The sequence below is a fragment of the Eptesicus fuscus genome, chromosome 3 (genome assembly GCF_027574615.1).
Source record: "Eptesicus fuscus isolate TK198812 chromosome 3, DD_ASM_mEF_20220401, whole genome shotgun sequence".
Taxonomy (NCBI): Eukaryota; Metazoa; Chordata; class Mammalia; order Chiroptera; family Vespertilionidae; genus Eptesicus; species Eptesicus fuscus.
Genome location: NC_072475.1, coordinates 38,331,764 through 38,349,596, shown reverse-complemented (window position 1 = coordinate 38,349,596; position 17,833 = coordinate 38,331,764). Strand labels below are relative to the sequence as shown.

Here is a 17,833-nt window from a genome sequence, read left to right as displayed (position 1 = left end):
ACATTACCTGTGGTAATGACTAAATAAGATGTGTTCTGTTTTATGTTTAAAATACTGATTTCTTAATTTTGGGTTGGAAAAGTGAGGGGCATCTTTTACATGGGGGCATCTTATACATGGAAAAATACGGTGTATACTTCATCAGACTGTTGTATTCGACAAGGTGGTATATGAAAAACATGTGAGCAAAGATATCTGCCCAGTAAGCACCCCATAAATGTGTCAACTATTACTATTAATAAACCTGTAAAGCATTCCTATATTATCTTTTCAAGCTATTATGAATTATCCAGGTCTGGTACCAAATAGGGTGGAGAAAAGGGGTCTGGGTTCTTTTACTGAGGGAGGCAAATAAATAAGGAGCTTCACAAAGCTGTGCCAACTTCAAAAGCTGAAACTTGAAGGGAGCACTGGCAATGCAAGGTTCACAGACAAGTTTGGAATAGTAGTGAGTGGCTCAGATGCTGGTACTTTGCAGCTGCTTCTAGTCCCCAGACTCCTAATATTTCTATTGAAATGGTACAGTTATCTACAGCTTAGGTGTGAGGAATCCCTTGCTTTCCATCCTCGCCAACCCCATGTTTTTAGAGAAATATCTGCTTGTGCTAGGCTCCTGGATAAATACGCTATGAAAACAATGGTACATAAGATGCTTTCCCTTCGGTTGTGGAGGGACTCACAGTTTATTGGGGAAGATAAAACACAGAACACCTTTAACAATGGGGAATTGTTATAAGACAGAACATGAATTTGGAAAAAGTCACAAGAAATCTCCAATTGCCTGAGGAGGTTAGGAAAGGCATCAGAGGTAAAATTTAAGAAGAATATTGTAGATTAGTAGAGAGTTTGCAGAGAAGGGGTGGCTGGAGCATGGGAGATCTAGAGGGTGTTTTAGACTGCCACATGATTATGTGTGCAAAGTCATAGATCATGAAAGAACATAGCCGGTTACCTGCAATACAAGCTGTTTTTTATTGCTTGAGTCTGAGTGTATGGTAATAGGGAAGGTATGTGACAAGGAAGGTGGGCTGAGAGGTAGGGAGGGGACACAAGAGTCCACCTTAAGAAGTTTGAATATTACATAGTTCACCCTAAGTAAAAGCGAGTCCCTGAAAAGTATTCTGAACAAAAATATGACATGAAACTTTCATGATTTTAAAACTCAGATTTCTTTAAAACTTTGCTTTTCAACTATAGGATATAATCAAATACATTAAGCCAAGGTATGAAAATATCTTCTCAATTCTCTGAATTTGAAGCAAAATTCTTTTTTATTTTTTAAAATATATTTTATTGATTTTTTACAGAGAGGAAGGGAGAGGGATAGAGTTAGAAACATCGATGAGAGAGAAACATCGATCAGCTGCCTCCTGCATGCCCCCTACTGGGGATGTGCCCGCAACCAAGGTACATGCCCCTGACCGGAATCGAACCTGGGACCTTTCAGTCCGCAGGCTGACGCTCTATCCACTGAGCCAAACCGGTTTTGGCTGAAGCAAAATTCTTAAAGTTAATAAGTCAGAGCATATATTTTAAGTAAAAGGGCCTTTACATTATAGAAAATTATATGTTAATAGAAAAAGTTGAATTATCCAAACCCAAGCACATAATCTATTTACAAAGAAAAGTAACTTATTTGAAAATTAAATTTAATATACAAATTTGCATTTTGGAGGTTTGAGGTCACAAAAATGTATCTGCTAAAAATAAAACACTTTAAGAGTCAAGGAACACTCTATGGGGCTTTTGAGTTCAGAATGCCAGGGCTAAATGTTCATATGCTGACAAATCACAACTATTCAGAACTCTTAGGAAATAAATTGGTTTTGCTTATCCTAAATTTTTATACATCTACTGATAAGTTATTTCCATGGGGCAATCCTATTTTCTTTTTTTATATCCCTACCTGAGGATATTTTTTCCATTGATTTTTTTTTTTAGAGAGTGGAAGGGAAGGAGGATGGGGAGGGGGGGGGAGGGGAAGAGAGAGAAAGAGAGACTGTTTGCCTCCCACACACACCCTGACCGGGGCGGGGATCGAACCTGCAACCCTTTGGTCTGATGCTATAACCACTGAGCAAACTGGCCAGGACTAATCCTATTTTCTTAAAAGAGTATATATAAGTCATCATTTACCCTTTTCTTAAGGAGTCCTCATTATAAAACTAATTACTGTGCTATACTAAAACACAATATAGCAAAGTTCTTCAGTATTATCTAAAGGTCTGAGGGTACTTTTTGGCCCTAAAACCAACAAACACAGGTTGGAGATGGTATTTTTTAAATTGCTTCTATCCGTTATTTTATAGCAGCTAATGGTTGTCCCATGGTCATCCTCAGCTGTGGCTAGCTGGCCTGGTGATGTAGCCTCCTTTTCTATTATTCATATCTAGACAGCATCAACACTTGACCACCATTTTGTAACAGTCTATAAACAAAAGGCCGCAGACCACATGATGATATGAGAACCACTCCAGCATGAGCTTAGGAGCACAAAATGTGTAACAGATACTTTGCTGATCAGATATTTTTGTTTACTTCCTTGTTCTGATATTAAAATTACTGTTTGGGCAGGAGGCACTGAAAGTCTCTTGGTTCTCATGAGGCCTGAAGCTGTATTTTTTTCTTCGTAAAGGCTGGGTATACATTAGCAGTCCAAGTGGAGTAGATGGTTTTGCTCAGCAGGAGTAAAGATACCTTTAAGTACAAAATAAGAGCAGAAATAAACAGCAGAAAATAGTGTCAGACTCTCCACTGTCATTTGACTTTTAATGCATTGGGCAATTTCAATTTTGAACATTTGATGTGCACTCTTTTAGTCCAGTAAGACAATTTGTTTTATTAACTCTGTCTTTCTTAGCTTAGAATGATATTTCCAGATTTCATTTAAAGCAAGGGCTATCAAACTATGGCCCCAGTGCAAATCCAGCTTACCAGCTGCTTTTGAAAATAAAATGTAATTGGGACACAGCCAATAAATTGTGTTACATATTGTCAATGATGCTTTTGCACTATAACAACAGAGTTCAGCAGGTGCTATAGAGCCCATGCAGCCTGCAAAGTCTAAAATATTTACTATAGCCCATTATTAAAAAAGTCTGCTGACTTCTGACAAATTTTATTATATTAGAATTACCTGATATAAATGGGAGAATTTCCAAATGCACAACAACTAATAAATTATCCCCAACCCTACCTTTGCAACTACAGTCCTACACTTGCAACCTAAGTCTTTTAGGGGTAAAACAAACAAACAAAACATTAATTTTAGCCAGTGAAATTAAAATCTTGAAATAGAAAGTTTCTCAGAAGTCACTTAATTGGATATTTTCTACTGATGGGAGCTCATTACTTGATATAAACATTTTTGTGGAGTACTTCTAAAGTTATTCCTAAAGATTGCTATTCCTAAACTTCATTTAATCAGTTCTGTCTGCCTTCTCTATCTTTTCACATACTTGACAGTGATAAGAATGTTCCCTAGATCTCTTTTCCCCCAATTCCTTTCGCTGTAATGAAAGTGAGATAATTTATCACCATCTTCTTTGTCTTCATTAGATGTGTTCTTTTGCTTAAATTCATCTCAAAATGCAGCAAGAAAAATCTAATACAGTACTCTAGAGTCAATATCACCAAGGCAGAGAGTACAGAAAACTATTACTTGACTGTAGATTATCTATATACTAGAGGCCTGGTGCACAAAATTCATGCACGGGGGTGAGGGGTGTTCCTCAGTCTGGCCTGCACCCTCTCCAATCCGGGACCCCTCGGGGGACATCTGACTGCTGGTTTAGGCCCGATGCCTGTGGGATCAGGCCTACACCGGCATTCAGACATCCCTCTCACAATCCGGAACTGCTGGCTCCTAACCACTCACCTGCCTGCCTGCCTGATGACCCTAACTGCTCTCCCCTGCTGGCCTGATCCCCCTAACTGCTCTCCTCTGCCTGCCTGATTGCCTCAAACTGCCTCTGCCTTGGCCCCGGCACCGTGGCTTTGTCCAGAAGGTTGCCTATAAGATGTCCAGTCTAATTAGCATATTACTCTTTTATTGGTATAGATATAAAAGGCTAATATGCTAAGTGTCCGACCATCCAGCCAGTTGCTATGACGCACACTGACCACTAGGGGCAGACACTAACGCAGGAGCTGCCATGTCACACACTGGCAGCTTGGACCCAGTGCCCACAAAGCAACACTCAGCTTCCCCCAAGTGGACACAGGCCCTGCCACCACTCCGGAGCGACAGCCCACCAAATAGCAGCCGACACTGCTGAGACCCCATGGCGCAAAATGTGACCCACAGCCCAGCCCAGCCAAGAAATGGTTGCTGTGGGCGCCGGGTAATGACGTCACTTAGCAACTTCCGGCTTCCTCTCCCTAGTGACTAGCCTCCTTGCAGTTTCTTCAGCCCAGGAACACGACTTGCTTTATAGCCAGGTGCAAACATTTCACACTTTAACCAAGGTGCCAAATGTCTGTGAAGCGTTCTCCCATGCCTCATCTCATTTGATCCTCACAGAAGTCCTGGAGTAGGTAGACAGGAAATTCAGTGGAATCCTATTTTCTTTTCATTAGCCGGAAAAGGAGATTTAGAAAGTTTAGAAACTTGACCCCACTGAAAAGAAGAAATGGTGGGCCTTGAAAATGACTTCAGGTTTTCTCACTGCGTAGATTACAGTCAAACACTGCTGCAGTTAAATATTTTACCTTTTGTTCTCCCTGCCTGATCTATAATAATAATCTGCTTTGTGTTGATATTTACTGCTGTGTTGCTGACAATTACCTGAAAGAAAAGTTGGGGTGCTTCACTAGGCTGGAAAAAGTTTGGCTACATCAGAAAGCAGGTCTAATTAAGCAAGTTTATTCTATATATACTAGAGGCCCAGTGCACAGATTCATGCACCAGTGGGGTCCTTTGGCCTGGCCTGTGGGGATCAGGCCGAAACTGGCTCTCCGACATCTCCTGAGGGGTCCTGAATTGCGAGCGGGTGCAGGTCAGGCCAAGGGACCCCACCGGTGCACGATCAGGGCCGGGGAGGGACCCCAGGAGGGCTCCAGGGTGTGTCCGGCCTGTTTTGCCCAGTCCTGATAGGGGCTGATCGGGGCCATCTTGCCCAGTCCCAATTGGGGCCGGCCAGCTGGGGAGGGACCACGGGATGTTGGCTGGCTGAGGAGGGACCATGGGAGGGCTCCAGGGCGTGTCCGGCCCATCTCGCTCAGTCCCGATTGGGGCCGGGTAGGGACCACGGGAGGGCTCCAGGGCGTGTCCAGCCTGTCTTGCCCTGTTCCAATAGGCCAGACCCCAGCAGCAAGCTAACCTACCAGTTGAGCGTCTGTCCCCTGGTAGTCAGTGCGCATCATAGAGACTGGTCAAACGAACAGTCAGATACTTAGCATATTAGGCTTTTATTATATAGGATAAAAGGCTAAGTTGACTTGCGCATGCGCGATACATATAAAGCGCTCGCTGGCGCCAATCGCACACGTGTGTTTCTATCTGTCATTATTGATCATGAATTTGGTTGACACTTCTATTATAGAGAAAGGGCGAATAGCGATATTAAAATACTAGTAGCCCTACACACGAATCTGTGTGCCAGTAGCTTGCTGCTGCCCTCCTGTAGCTCTCCGCCTGCTGCCCCGCCCTCCTGTAGCTCCCTCTGCCCCCCCGCCCCACTTCATAGCTTGCTGCCCTGCCCCCTCCTATTGCTCTCCGCTGCCCACTTGTAGCTTGCTGCCCCACCCTCCTGCTGATCCGTGATCCAGTTGTTACGCAGTCAGTTGTTAATGCTTCACAGTGTAACGACCATTTGCATATTACACCTTTATTACATAAGATTTCTTCTAATTAATTTCCTTTCAATGTGCATGAAGCCATGCACCAGGCCACTAGTGTTTCTATAAATGCAGCCTTACACTGCAGAGACTTTTCCTGACTTTTTCAGAGAGGAAGGGAGAGGGAAAGAGAGATAGAAACATCAATGATGAGAAGAAATCATTGATCGGCTGTCTCCTGCATGCCCCTTTCTGGGGATTGAGCCTGCAACCTGGGCATGAACCCTGACCAGGAATCAAACTATGACCTTCTGGTTCATGGGCCAATGCTCAATCACTGAGCCACACTGGCCGGGCTGATGCGATTACTTTAAAATATACATAAAGTGATTGAAGAGGGTAAAGGTGGTCAAATATATGGTGACACAAGGAGACTAGACTTTGGGTGGTGAGCACACAATGCAATCTATATATATAAAAGCCTAAGCGACTGTCCGACCAGTAGCTATATGCGCACTGACCACCAGGTGGCAGACGCTCAACGCAGGAGTGAAAACCACAGGCATGGAAACATGGAACAGACTGATGAATCTCAGAGGGAAGGGGGGAGGGCAGGAAGAGAATAACCAAAGATCTTATATGCATACTAGAGGCCCAGTGCACAGATCTGTGCACCGGTGGGGTCCCTCAGCCTGGCCTGTGGGGATCAGGCCAAAACCGGCTATCCAACATCCTCTGAAGGGTCCTGGATTGCGAGAGGGTGCAGGTCAGGCCGAGGGACCCCACCAGTGCATGGCCTCTAGTATATACATAATATATAGAATATATGTACAATATATAGAATTGCACACTTGAAACTTAGATAATCTTATTAATTAATGTTGCCCCCAAAAATGTAATTAAAAATATACATAAAGTATATTTCAGATATTTTAAATTCTGGTTTTAATTTCATAAGTGTAGTATGTTTCAAATAGTTATTTATATTTAAATATCAATATTATATATGCATCATAAAAATCACTAAATATAAGAAAGCTATACTGAAGTGTACACTTGCAAATTTAGGGGATATCTATACTGACTCCATTGGCAGCTTAATCATCTCAAACAGCCACAATTTGCTAAAATAAGCAGCTTGTATTTTCTAGATATCTATGTTCTATAAATATAGAAGCTGCATAAATGTTTATTGAATGACCAAAGGTTTTACAAATACTTACATCTGATTTAACGGATACATTTATAAATATATATATTTAGATATATGTTGACAAGATATTTCCACCCTCATTCTCAGACAGGTCAACAGGAAACATTAACATGTGGTTTTGTGGCTAACTCAGTTGTATCTCTTTATTTGTTCATTAACCAGAAAATAAGATTTCCTGTTTGTTTGTTTTTTAATTACCAAATAAAACTTTAGTTTAGTTTGATTTAAAATAAGAAAACAAAACTTGCCTCCACACTTGCTACAGAAATAACATGATTAAAATCTGGTCTGACTACTTTCCTTAAAAGTTATTTTAAATATTTCCAGAGTTAAGTACTCCCTTTAAAAAATGTTACCCAGCCTCTTACATGTATTTCTATGATTATACCTTAATACATTCTTATTGAAATTATCTACATCCATGTTTGACTTCCTGCTAGACTGTGAACTTTTCCAAGATAGGTCTTGTTCTGGGTCAGTCAACGTAGTTCTGGAGTATAGAGGAATAAGTAGGAAAACTAAATTGTTGAAATTATCTCAGGGAAAAGGTAGCAAGGGTCTGAACAAAGTAGAAATAGTAATAGCAAGAAAGAGTGGATGAAGATACCTTATAAAAGGTAATCAAAAGCACTGAGAGGCCGAGACCGGTTTGGCTCAGTGGACAGAGCGTCAGCCTGCGGACTCAAGGGTCCCAGGTTCGATTCCGGTCAGGGGCATGTACCTTGGTTGCGGGCGCATCCCCAGTGGTGGGTGTGCAGGAGGCAGCTGATCGATGTTTCTCTCTCATCGATGTTTCTGACTCTCTATCCCTCTCTCTCTTCCTCTCTGTAAAAAATCAATAAAATATATTTAAAAAAAAAAGCATTGAGAGAATAATTGCATCTGAGGGATAAGAAGCATGATTTTTTTCACTACAGTAGATATGCATGGGAAGCAAGTGTCTTTCAGTATAATTTTCCTGAGCCCCAGTTAGAGCCTCTAAAAATTCTCTTCCTCTAAGGGTCACTGAGCTGTTGTTGGAGTGAGTCCAAAGGGACAGCTGTAATATACACTAGCTCTGAAGGATGAGTATTACCCATTTCTTTCAAAGTGCTGTCCTTCACTGACCTTTACAAGCTAACCATGAGAAAACAGCTTTAACTCATTCTTTTTAGTAATTAGGAGAGACCTTAAAAACCTCAGGGTAGAAGACCCTTTTCATGACCAATATGTAGAAAATTCAAATCCTTTAGTAGGAGATGCAATTCATTCTCACTATTAAGTTCATAGTACAATGAAAGGTGTTATGAAAATACATTTCAGAGATTTAATGAATTATTTAAGACAAGGGTCCCCTAATATCAGGTCCATGGATGGGTTTAGAAAGAGTCTGTGCTAATGGATTTTTAAAAATAATGACAAACAAGGTCTAAGCCAGTAATGTCCATACCAATGTAGACTTTTAACTATTAATAAATGTAAATAGGACTTTATTAAGGTGGGTAAACAGAATCCAGTATGAGTAGCAGAATCGAAAGTGGTAAACAAACATAAGAGCCGGTAATAAGTTGCAGATTAATAAGTAATATTAGCTATTAGATACACTATGAATTTTAATGAGAAAAAAGATACTTACCTTATAAAATAATTACAAAGTAGTATCTTTTATATAACTAGAGAAACAAGACAATGAAAACAGAAGCCTATTTATGTACCTGATTGCCTCCATGAAAATTTAACCAATGAGATCAATGAAAATACCAGCCCAGCAAGCAAGACAGCCTACTATAAAGAAAATGGAAAATATGAAGAGGTTCTGGAAATACTACTCCAATTTCCTGCTAAGCAAAAATTTTAGCTCCAATGAAAGATAAAGAGAAATGAAAGCTCAATCCTTTACAAGTAAAAGTTTAGAACCAAACTTATTACTGATGATAACCAAAAATTGGGGCACATAGTCCTATGTAATTCTCCTTTACAAATGAGACCCATGTCCCACATACTTCAGGAAAAAAAACCATTTATTACTTGGAATTACACAAATGATGCCATCCACACATTGTTGTTCCTTTCTTGATTGATGGATTCACTTAAGAAAAAAGTATAAAAGGGCTCTACTTTTCAGCTTAAAGTCAGTATTAAAACTAACTCTCCTCCCTTTTTCTTTCAAAAGTCTGGAGGCTTTGCCAAAAATAACTTCACTCTTTCTTGCCCTAATGTAGCTAACACCATCTTGGACTTGGCTTATTTGTAAAATAGTTATTTCCCAGATGCTGGTTATCTAAAGAGAAAGAAGAGACAAAAGAGTACATCATCTAGGGTCTGGCTAGATAAATTCGTGAAGAGTTTAAGAATATAGAAATTAAACATTTCAATTAAATTAAGAACATCTACAAAAAGGTAATACCAGCAACGTAACTTCCAGCTTACTTGACTTGATTCTTTTAAAGACCTGTAATAAGCAAACTGAAGGCAAGTTGTTTCCATTGGCTATCAGGAATGAGAACTTCTCTCCCTGAAGTTTATCAAGTGGCCTTTCCTCTTTTGCTTCTTTCTGGTATAGAATAATGCCTTCATAAGCCTTTCCCTGGTTTTGAATACTTCAATAACCTTCTTTCAAGTCTTCCTGCTACTATGGGTGAGGGTGCATGAACTTTTGGAAAACAGCTGCTTCACATTGTTCCCTTTGCCTTTTTCTCTCTTCATCAAAAATGAATAGCTACCTTATCTCCTTATGTTATGGGATGAAAACAATTTAGTCATTATTGAGACTTCTAGTCAAATTCTAGTCCTTCTGGTGGTACCCCTCCAGGGTCCAGATACATTAAAACTTGTCGGCCCCCCACCCCCACAGATAAACGTTATAGTCTTTCTTGACAATGGCAAAAGGATAAGTCTTGCATACCAACCCTATGCCACCATTATAAGCAAAGTACAACTTGGGTCAGCTACAGGTTCCTCAGTAGAAACTGTCACTCTATTTCCTTGCACAAAACAGGCAATTTGTGTCCACAGAGAAACAAACAAACAAACAAAATCCAAAATGTCAAAACAGTAAGTTTTCAGTCTTGTCCAATAAAGATGGAGCTAGCAACTTTGGGGCTACTAGTAGACACAATACATTCACTTAATTGCATCCAGATATATTTCATAGGTCTCTTTGCTTTGGAGTATTATTTTCACTTTTGACCAACTCAACATCCCAGACTTAACATATCTGTGCTATCTCCAGAAGGCCAAATTGATTTGGGAGAGAGAATCAAAGACCAATCATAAAGCTCCATCACAGTCTCTGGTCTTCAACAGATTTTCCTATTTCCCGAGGCCACGTGTCATAAAACTGCAGCTACGGTGTCTGTGCCTATGACTACATACTACCAAGCACAAACAATGAACAAAGAAGATATTCACATATCATTGCTGTAACTGGCTGTGGCAAGGGTAACATTTTCAAAATGAAATGACAAGATCTGGACGGTGCTGCAGTGATTTAGAGTGGGGATTCTGCCAATACTGGCAGGCAGAGGAGGAAATGTAAATGGACTCCATCAATTTGCTTTGAATCAAGAAAACAGTCTGCTACTAAGTTAGCCAAATAAAAAACATCAGTTTAAAAATATGGAGTATTTCTTGAATGTGTGTATCAACCTTACACAGGGCCATCCTAGTCTTCTGTTGTCATTCTAATTTTAGTAGTATATTCTGTGGAAATGGGTACCATCCAATGAATTTAACCAAAAACACTAGAAGGACCTTGCTTTTAGTTTCATTCATACCAAGGCATAATCCCAAATGGCTACATTACATAATTATTCATAAGTGGACTACAAGTGTCATGGAAACATATTTTAGTTTACAAGGTATTTGGATTGCAAAAATCTATCTTGAGATGCACTTGAGTATCCTTGGTTATCATACCAATACTTAGGTCCCTGACATTTTTGTCTAAGCTATTTATCAACCCATGCTATTATTCCTTTTGACCCCAAATCACAATCTCAACCTTTGTGTTTGACCCCACTTCTTTTCTTAGAGGTCATTAGTGTAATCTCTTCAAGTAGAGTTTCTCTTATACCACTGGTCAGCAAACTCATTAGTCACAGAGCCAAATATCAACAGTACAATGATTAAAATTTCTTTTGAGAGCCAAATTTTTTAAATTTAAACTATATAGGTAGGTACATTGTTATTAACTTAATTAGGGTACTCCTAAGCTGGCCTTTGCTAAAAACTCAAGGGGCCAAAGAGCTGCATGTGGCTCGTGAGCCGCAGTTTGCCGACCACTGTCTTATACCATACCTATTGATAAAGTATTGGCATTCTTACAAATAGACACAAAGAAAAGAATGTATAGTGCATTAAAATTATATTTCATGAAATTTCACTCAAACTGGTCACAATGTTTATTCTTTTTCTTAAAAAAATATATATATATTATTGATTTCAGAGAGGAAGGGTGAGGGAGATAGAAACATCAATGATGAGAGAGGATCACTGGTCTGCAGCCTCCTGCACACCCCCCATTGGGAATCGAGCCTGCAACCCCGGCATGTGCTCTGACTGGGAATTGAACTGTGACTTCCTGCTTCATAGGTTGACACTCATCCACTGAGCCACACCAGCCAGGCTTAATGTCTATTCTTAATCTGCCCATTTCACATGCCAAATTTATTGGTTAAAGCAAGTATTCCCCAGTTTTACTTAACTTAAGCAGATAAACACATAAAGAGCTACTTGCTAATATTCCATTTCTTTAGATTAAATTATGTTATTTGTTCAGTGAACACTACCCAAGTATATCCATAGGTAACAATACATTTGCAGAGGGATGCTACAACATTGGATGAAAAACATGAAATATAGTAGAAACTTGATTTTAAAACTTTGCTTTTTTAATGAAAAAGACCAAACAATAACATTATATTTTGATGCAATTGTTTGCCATTTGCTTCATTTCTGGAAATAACAGAATCCTACATAATAAAAGGCTAATATGCAAATGACTGAATGGTGGAATGAGCGGTCACTATGATGCATGATGACCACCAGGGGGCAGACACTCAACGCAGGAGCTGCCCCCTGGTGGTCAGTGCGCTCCCACAGGGGGAGCACCGCTCAACCAGAAGCCGGGCTCATGGCTGGCAAGCACAGCGGCAGTGGTGGGAGCCTCTCCCGCCTCCATGGCAATGCTAAGGATGTCTGTCTGACGGCTTAGGCCCACTAAGCCATCAGTCGGACATCCCCCCAGGGCTCCCGGACTGTGAGAGGGCACAGGCCAGGCTGAGGGACACCCCCCCACACAAGTGCACAAATTTCATGCACTGGGCCTCTAGTATTTTAATATTACATTAATAATAGTGAAAAACCCTACTATGAGCAATTATTGACCAACTTTAATAGTGATTTATCACCCTTCAGTATTTGATCTCTGATAAAAGGGCTACTTCACTAAAGCAAAATCTGAAATAATGCAGCAATCAGATAGAGGGTAGCTTAATTTCAGTACAACTGTCACCCACCCAAGATGTGAGAAGTAGTCCTATGAATGACTGACAACAATGTGGAGCCACAGATATATTTTTTATTGATTTTAGAGAGAGAGGAAGGGAGACAGAAAGATAGAAACATTGATAAGAAACAAGTATCGATCAGCTGCCTTCTGCATGCCCTCTGCTGGGAATTGAGCTGGCAACCCGGCCACATGCCTTGACTGGGAATTGAACCTGCGACCTCTTGGTGCATGGGACAATGCTCAACCAACTGAGCCACACCGCTAGGCAAGTCACAGATATTTTAAAAAATACAACTTTTTTTAAGCTATTACAATATGGGCAAGGTATTTCAGAATGTATTGAACAATGGGAGAGAAGATTATGAGATGGTCTTTACTTTGCCCCTTCAAATATTTATTGTTTCACTTATACTTTACTTTGCCCCTTCAAATATTTATTGTTTCACTTTACTTTGCCCCTTCAAATATTTATTGTTTCACTTATACTTGATGTAGTACAATGTACCAAGTACCTGGGAAATTATAGTTAGTATAGCTTAAAATGAGAGAAATGAGAATAACAAACTGAAATGGGTGTAACTGTGTAAAAACAGCAACATAAATGATCAGTAAGTACAATATTAACATGTTCATTCGTTAATGCTCAATATGTCATCAGTTGACCACCTAAGGCATACAGTTAAATAATAAATTACCTTATAATAATGCAGTAAGTTAAAGTGCTTCCTTAAAAATGTATCAACTGATAAAAACTTTTAAATTAGTTAACATGTCATTATCCCAACTATTATTCCAACAACTGCCTCACACATTATGATTCATGAATAGTACCCCAGGAAGGGGCATGACTGCAAAGGCTGAAGTAAAGAGATAAGGGCAAGTCCCAAGGTTGGAGAGCTGTAGTGGTCATCAACAGACACTTTTGTGTGTGTCTCCCCATAATGGCTATTGCAGCGATGGACACATGATGGAGAATTTTGATGTGATGAAAACTCACAGTGAGAACATCTATTATGGTACATAAAGAGCACACCCAAAGCTTAGTTCTTAAGTTGAAAGATTAGGTTAAAACTGGAACATAAGCTTTTAACTTCATCTAGTTAATACTAATAATCTCTATTTGATAATTATTTATGGTCTAATGTGATTATAATTTGATACTCTCATACCAATTGTGAGGGGCAAGAAGAAGAGACAGGAAAATTTATTTATAATATTTTCACTGTCATTATTAGAAGTCAGAAATTTACCTTCTGTCAAAGACCCTCAAAATGATAAAGTTGTTTGTTTTTTAAGATGAAAGTATGGGTTCTATTTTTATAGCATAATTGACAAAAATCATTATAATTTGCTTATTAGTTTAAAAAACCTACTTTCACATCTCTAGAAATTGACTAATTAAAACCTGTGCTTGGTTCCTTTGTTAAAATAGGTTTTACAATACTAATGTAGTAGTCTACTCACAACAGTATCACTAGCACTAAGATACAAATAACAGTGCTGTATTTATGACTGCACTTTAGTTTCCACAAAAGCAAAATTCTGAGAAAAGCATGAGTCATTATCTCCAGGGTTAAAAAAATAATGTTTCTTTGATCAGAATATGAAATGTTACTGAAACCAGTAATTTAGACTAGAAATTCCTTTTCTGAATAAAAGGAACAGAATGTTTCTTTTCTCTATGTGAACATTTCAAAACTAGCATAACTGTCCATCTGTTTGCTTTTACTACTCTCTATATCTGGTGTGTGGTGACAGAAAAAAATCTTGAGTCTAGCCATTTTCAGTCCTGGTCCTTAGTTTTTCTGTCTTGTCAGCTTGTCATTTTCCCAGGATAAATTATATGCCCCCCCCCCCCCCACACACACACACACACACACACACACACACACACACACACTCTAACTTCTCCTTTACTATTTGACTCAGCATCTATTACAAAGTCATTGCAATAAACATAGAAAATACTCTAAAAGTGGATATTTATTTCCAAATTATTAAATGTTGAGAAGTTTTCAGGTCCATATTTTATATCTCATCTTAAAATATTTTCCTTAATGCCTGGCCAGTGTGGCTCGGTGGTTGAGTGTTAATGTATGGACCAGGAGGTCATGGTTTGATTCCCAGTCAGGGCACATGCTTGGGTTGTGGGCTTGATCCACAGTAAGGGGCGTGCAGGAGGCAGCCAATCAATGATTCTCTCTCATCATTATTGTTTCTATCCCTCTCTCCTTCTCCCCTCCTCTCTAAAATCAACAAAAATATATTTTAAAAAATAAAAGAACATTTTTCTTATTAAAAGGTCAAAGTTACAAAGGTAAGGACCTATTGATGCTATAAATGATGTAATTAAAGCCCCCCCAAAGCTCCCCAATAAAAGTCAAAATAATCTTTCTATGATAATTTTTCTGGCCTCCTTTATTCTTTTGTTGGTATCTCTTAATCTGTTAATTACTCAAATGTGGGCATTTTTCATGACATCACTGCTCTCTCAATCTCCAAGGTTAGAATCTTTGGAATTATCATTCATCATGCATGATGTCATTTCCACCCATTAAATCGCCCTCAAATTCATCACTTTTTTTTCTTTTTAGCCATCTTCTCTATCATGTATAAACCCTAAATAGTTCTCATGTGTAATACTGACCTGTCTCTAATTCTACAAGCATTCACTAAGCAATTGCTATCTATAAGACACTGACAAAGTGAAGGCATGTGTAATGAAAAAGAGAGGGGAAAATATCATTCATATGTGTACAGTACATAAATGAATGTGAAAAGGACAGAGTTCCAAACTTTATTACCCAACCTATAAGGCAGAATGTAGTAATTACAGGAGAAAGTGTGTGTTTGCGTGTGTGTGTGCGTGTGTGTGTGTGTGTTTAAGGGAGTCACACTTAATAAATGAAAAGGATTTCTGACAGGTACACAGAATGAGGAGAAGGGCAGAATGATAAAGTGGGCAGTATGCACTAAGACAAAAAGATCTGGAAGCACACATTATTCACTTTCTCCCTTCCCCAATTCATTAACCAGTGTCATTAGAGGATTCCCACTCCCCAAGTCATTATCCACAGTGTCACTACATACCTAATCACACTGCTACCCAATTAAAATGATATGGTGACTTTAGTATCTACACATCACGTATGGCTGAAACTCAGAGCCTCACCACAACTGTGCTCTCCTCTTCCTCTCTCCCCACCCCCAGGCTCCCTCTAAGCTCTAACCTTACTGGATCAATCTTCTTTTTTGCATTTGTAAATAGGGTATATGATTTTCTTTTACATATATTTCTATTTGTTGCTATTTCCACCATACCTATCCTTTAAATTTAGCCCAAATGCCTTCCTTTCTCATTAAAACTTGGTTTATAATACCAGATTAACTTCAGAATAATTTTGTTAAGTTCAAGAAAAGATCAAAGCAAAACTTGGTGGCATTTTGATTGAGAACCTTTGATTTATACTAATTTAGGGAGAACTGAAATTTTCACAAGACAGTCTTCCTATTCAAGTATGTATTTTCACGTATCTAAGTCTATTTCTCAATGTTCCTCAGTGGAAGAATATTCTGTTGTGTTCATGGATTGGTAGAATCAACGTCATTAAAATGTCCATACTACCCAAGGCGATCTACAGATTCAATGCAATCCCTATTAAAATACCAACAGCATATTTCACAGATTTAGAACAAATACGCCAAAAATTTACATGAAACCAAAAAAGATCCTGAAGCAATTTTGAGAAAGAAGAACAAAGTTGGAGGAATCACAATACCAGATATCAAGGTATACTACAAAGCCACCATAATCAAACCAGCCTGGTATTGGCACAAGAACAGGCATATAGATCAATAGAACAGAACTGAGGACCTAGAAATCAACCCAAGCCATTATGCTCAATTAATATTTAACAAATGGAGTCAAGACAGTCTCTTCAACAAATGGTGTTGGGAAAATTGGACAGATACATGTAAAAAAATTGAAACTAGACCACCAACTTACACCACACACAAGAATAAACTCAAAATGAATAAAAGACTTAAATGTAAGTTGGGAAACCATAAAAATCCTAGAAGAAACCATAGGCAGCAAAATCTCAGACATCTCTCGTAGAAATACGTTTATGGATACATTTCCTAGGACAAAGTAAACTAAGGAGAAAATAAACAAATGGGACTAAGTCAAAATAGAAAGCTTCTGCACAGCAAAAGAGACTATCAACAAAATGAAAATGGAGCCCACTGTATGGGCGAACATATTTGGCAAAGGTACATCTGATAAAGGGTTAATATCCAAAATATATAAGGAACTCATACAACTTAACAAAAGGAAGACAATCCAATTAAAAATGGGCAAAAGACCTAAATAGACACTGCTCCCTCCAGATGGCCAAGAGACATGAAAAAATTCTCAGAGTCACTGATCATCAGTGAGATGCAAATTAATATGACAATCAGGTATCACCTCACACCTGTCAGAATAGTTACTATCAACAAATAACAAGGGTTGGTGAGGATATGAAGAAAAGTGAACCCTAGTATACTGCTGGTGGGAATGCAGACTGGTGCAGCCATTATGGAAAACAGTATGGAGTTTCCTCAAAAAATTAAATATGGAGCTGCCATTTGACCCAGTGATCCCACTTCTAGAAATATATCCTAAGAAACCCGAAACACCAGTCAGAAAGAATGTATATACCCCTATGTTCATAGCAGTAGAATGTACAATAGCTAAGATCTGGAAACAGCCCAAGTGCCCGTCAGTAGATGAGTGGATAAAAAAGCTGTGGTACATTTATACCATGGAATACTAGGCAGCAGTAAAAAAGAAGAATCTCTTACCCTTCGAGACAGCATGACGGGAACTGGAGAGTATCATGCTAAGTTAAATAAGTCAGTCAGAGAAAGACAAGTATCATATGATGGGGAATCTAATTAACAAAATAAATTGATGAATGGAGTGGATCCAGAGACATGGAAGCATGGAACAGAGTGAGGCATCTTAGAGGGAAGAAGGAGAAGGGTGGGTGGGAGGTAATCTACCAAAGACCTCGTATGCATATATGCCTAACCCAGGGACGCAGACAGTGAGGTGGTGAGGCCTGGGGAACGGGGGTGGGGGGTGGGGAAGGTTAGGGTTAGGGTCGAAGGTCAAAGGGGGGAAAAAGGGGACATATGTAATACTTTCAACAATAAAGATTTTTAAAGAAATGGAGGATGGAAGGATATAGTGAGAAGCTGATAGAACATGGCAGCAAAGTGAAACAGTAGCAGGAAATTTCAAAAGTGAAATTAAAATGCTCAAGTTTACTTTGATAATCTTCCAGTCCAGTGGCTATCAGAGAGGC

At 39.1% G+C, this 17,833-nt stretch overlaps 1 protein-coding gene and 1 pseudogene across 1 annotated transcript in view; both read right to left on the bottom strand.

The window, feature by feature from the left end:
• PIK3CA (phosphatidylinositol-4,5-bisphosphate 3-kinase catalytic subunit alpha) overlaps positions 1-17,833 on the bottom strand; it is a 76,317-nt gene that overhangs the window by 43,854 nt on the left and 14,630 nt on the right. The window lies entirely within an intron of this gene.
• On the bottom strand, positions 10,583-10,683 carry LOC114231836 (U6 spliceosomal RNA; annotated as a pseudogene).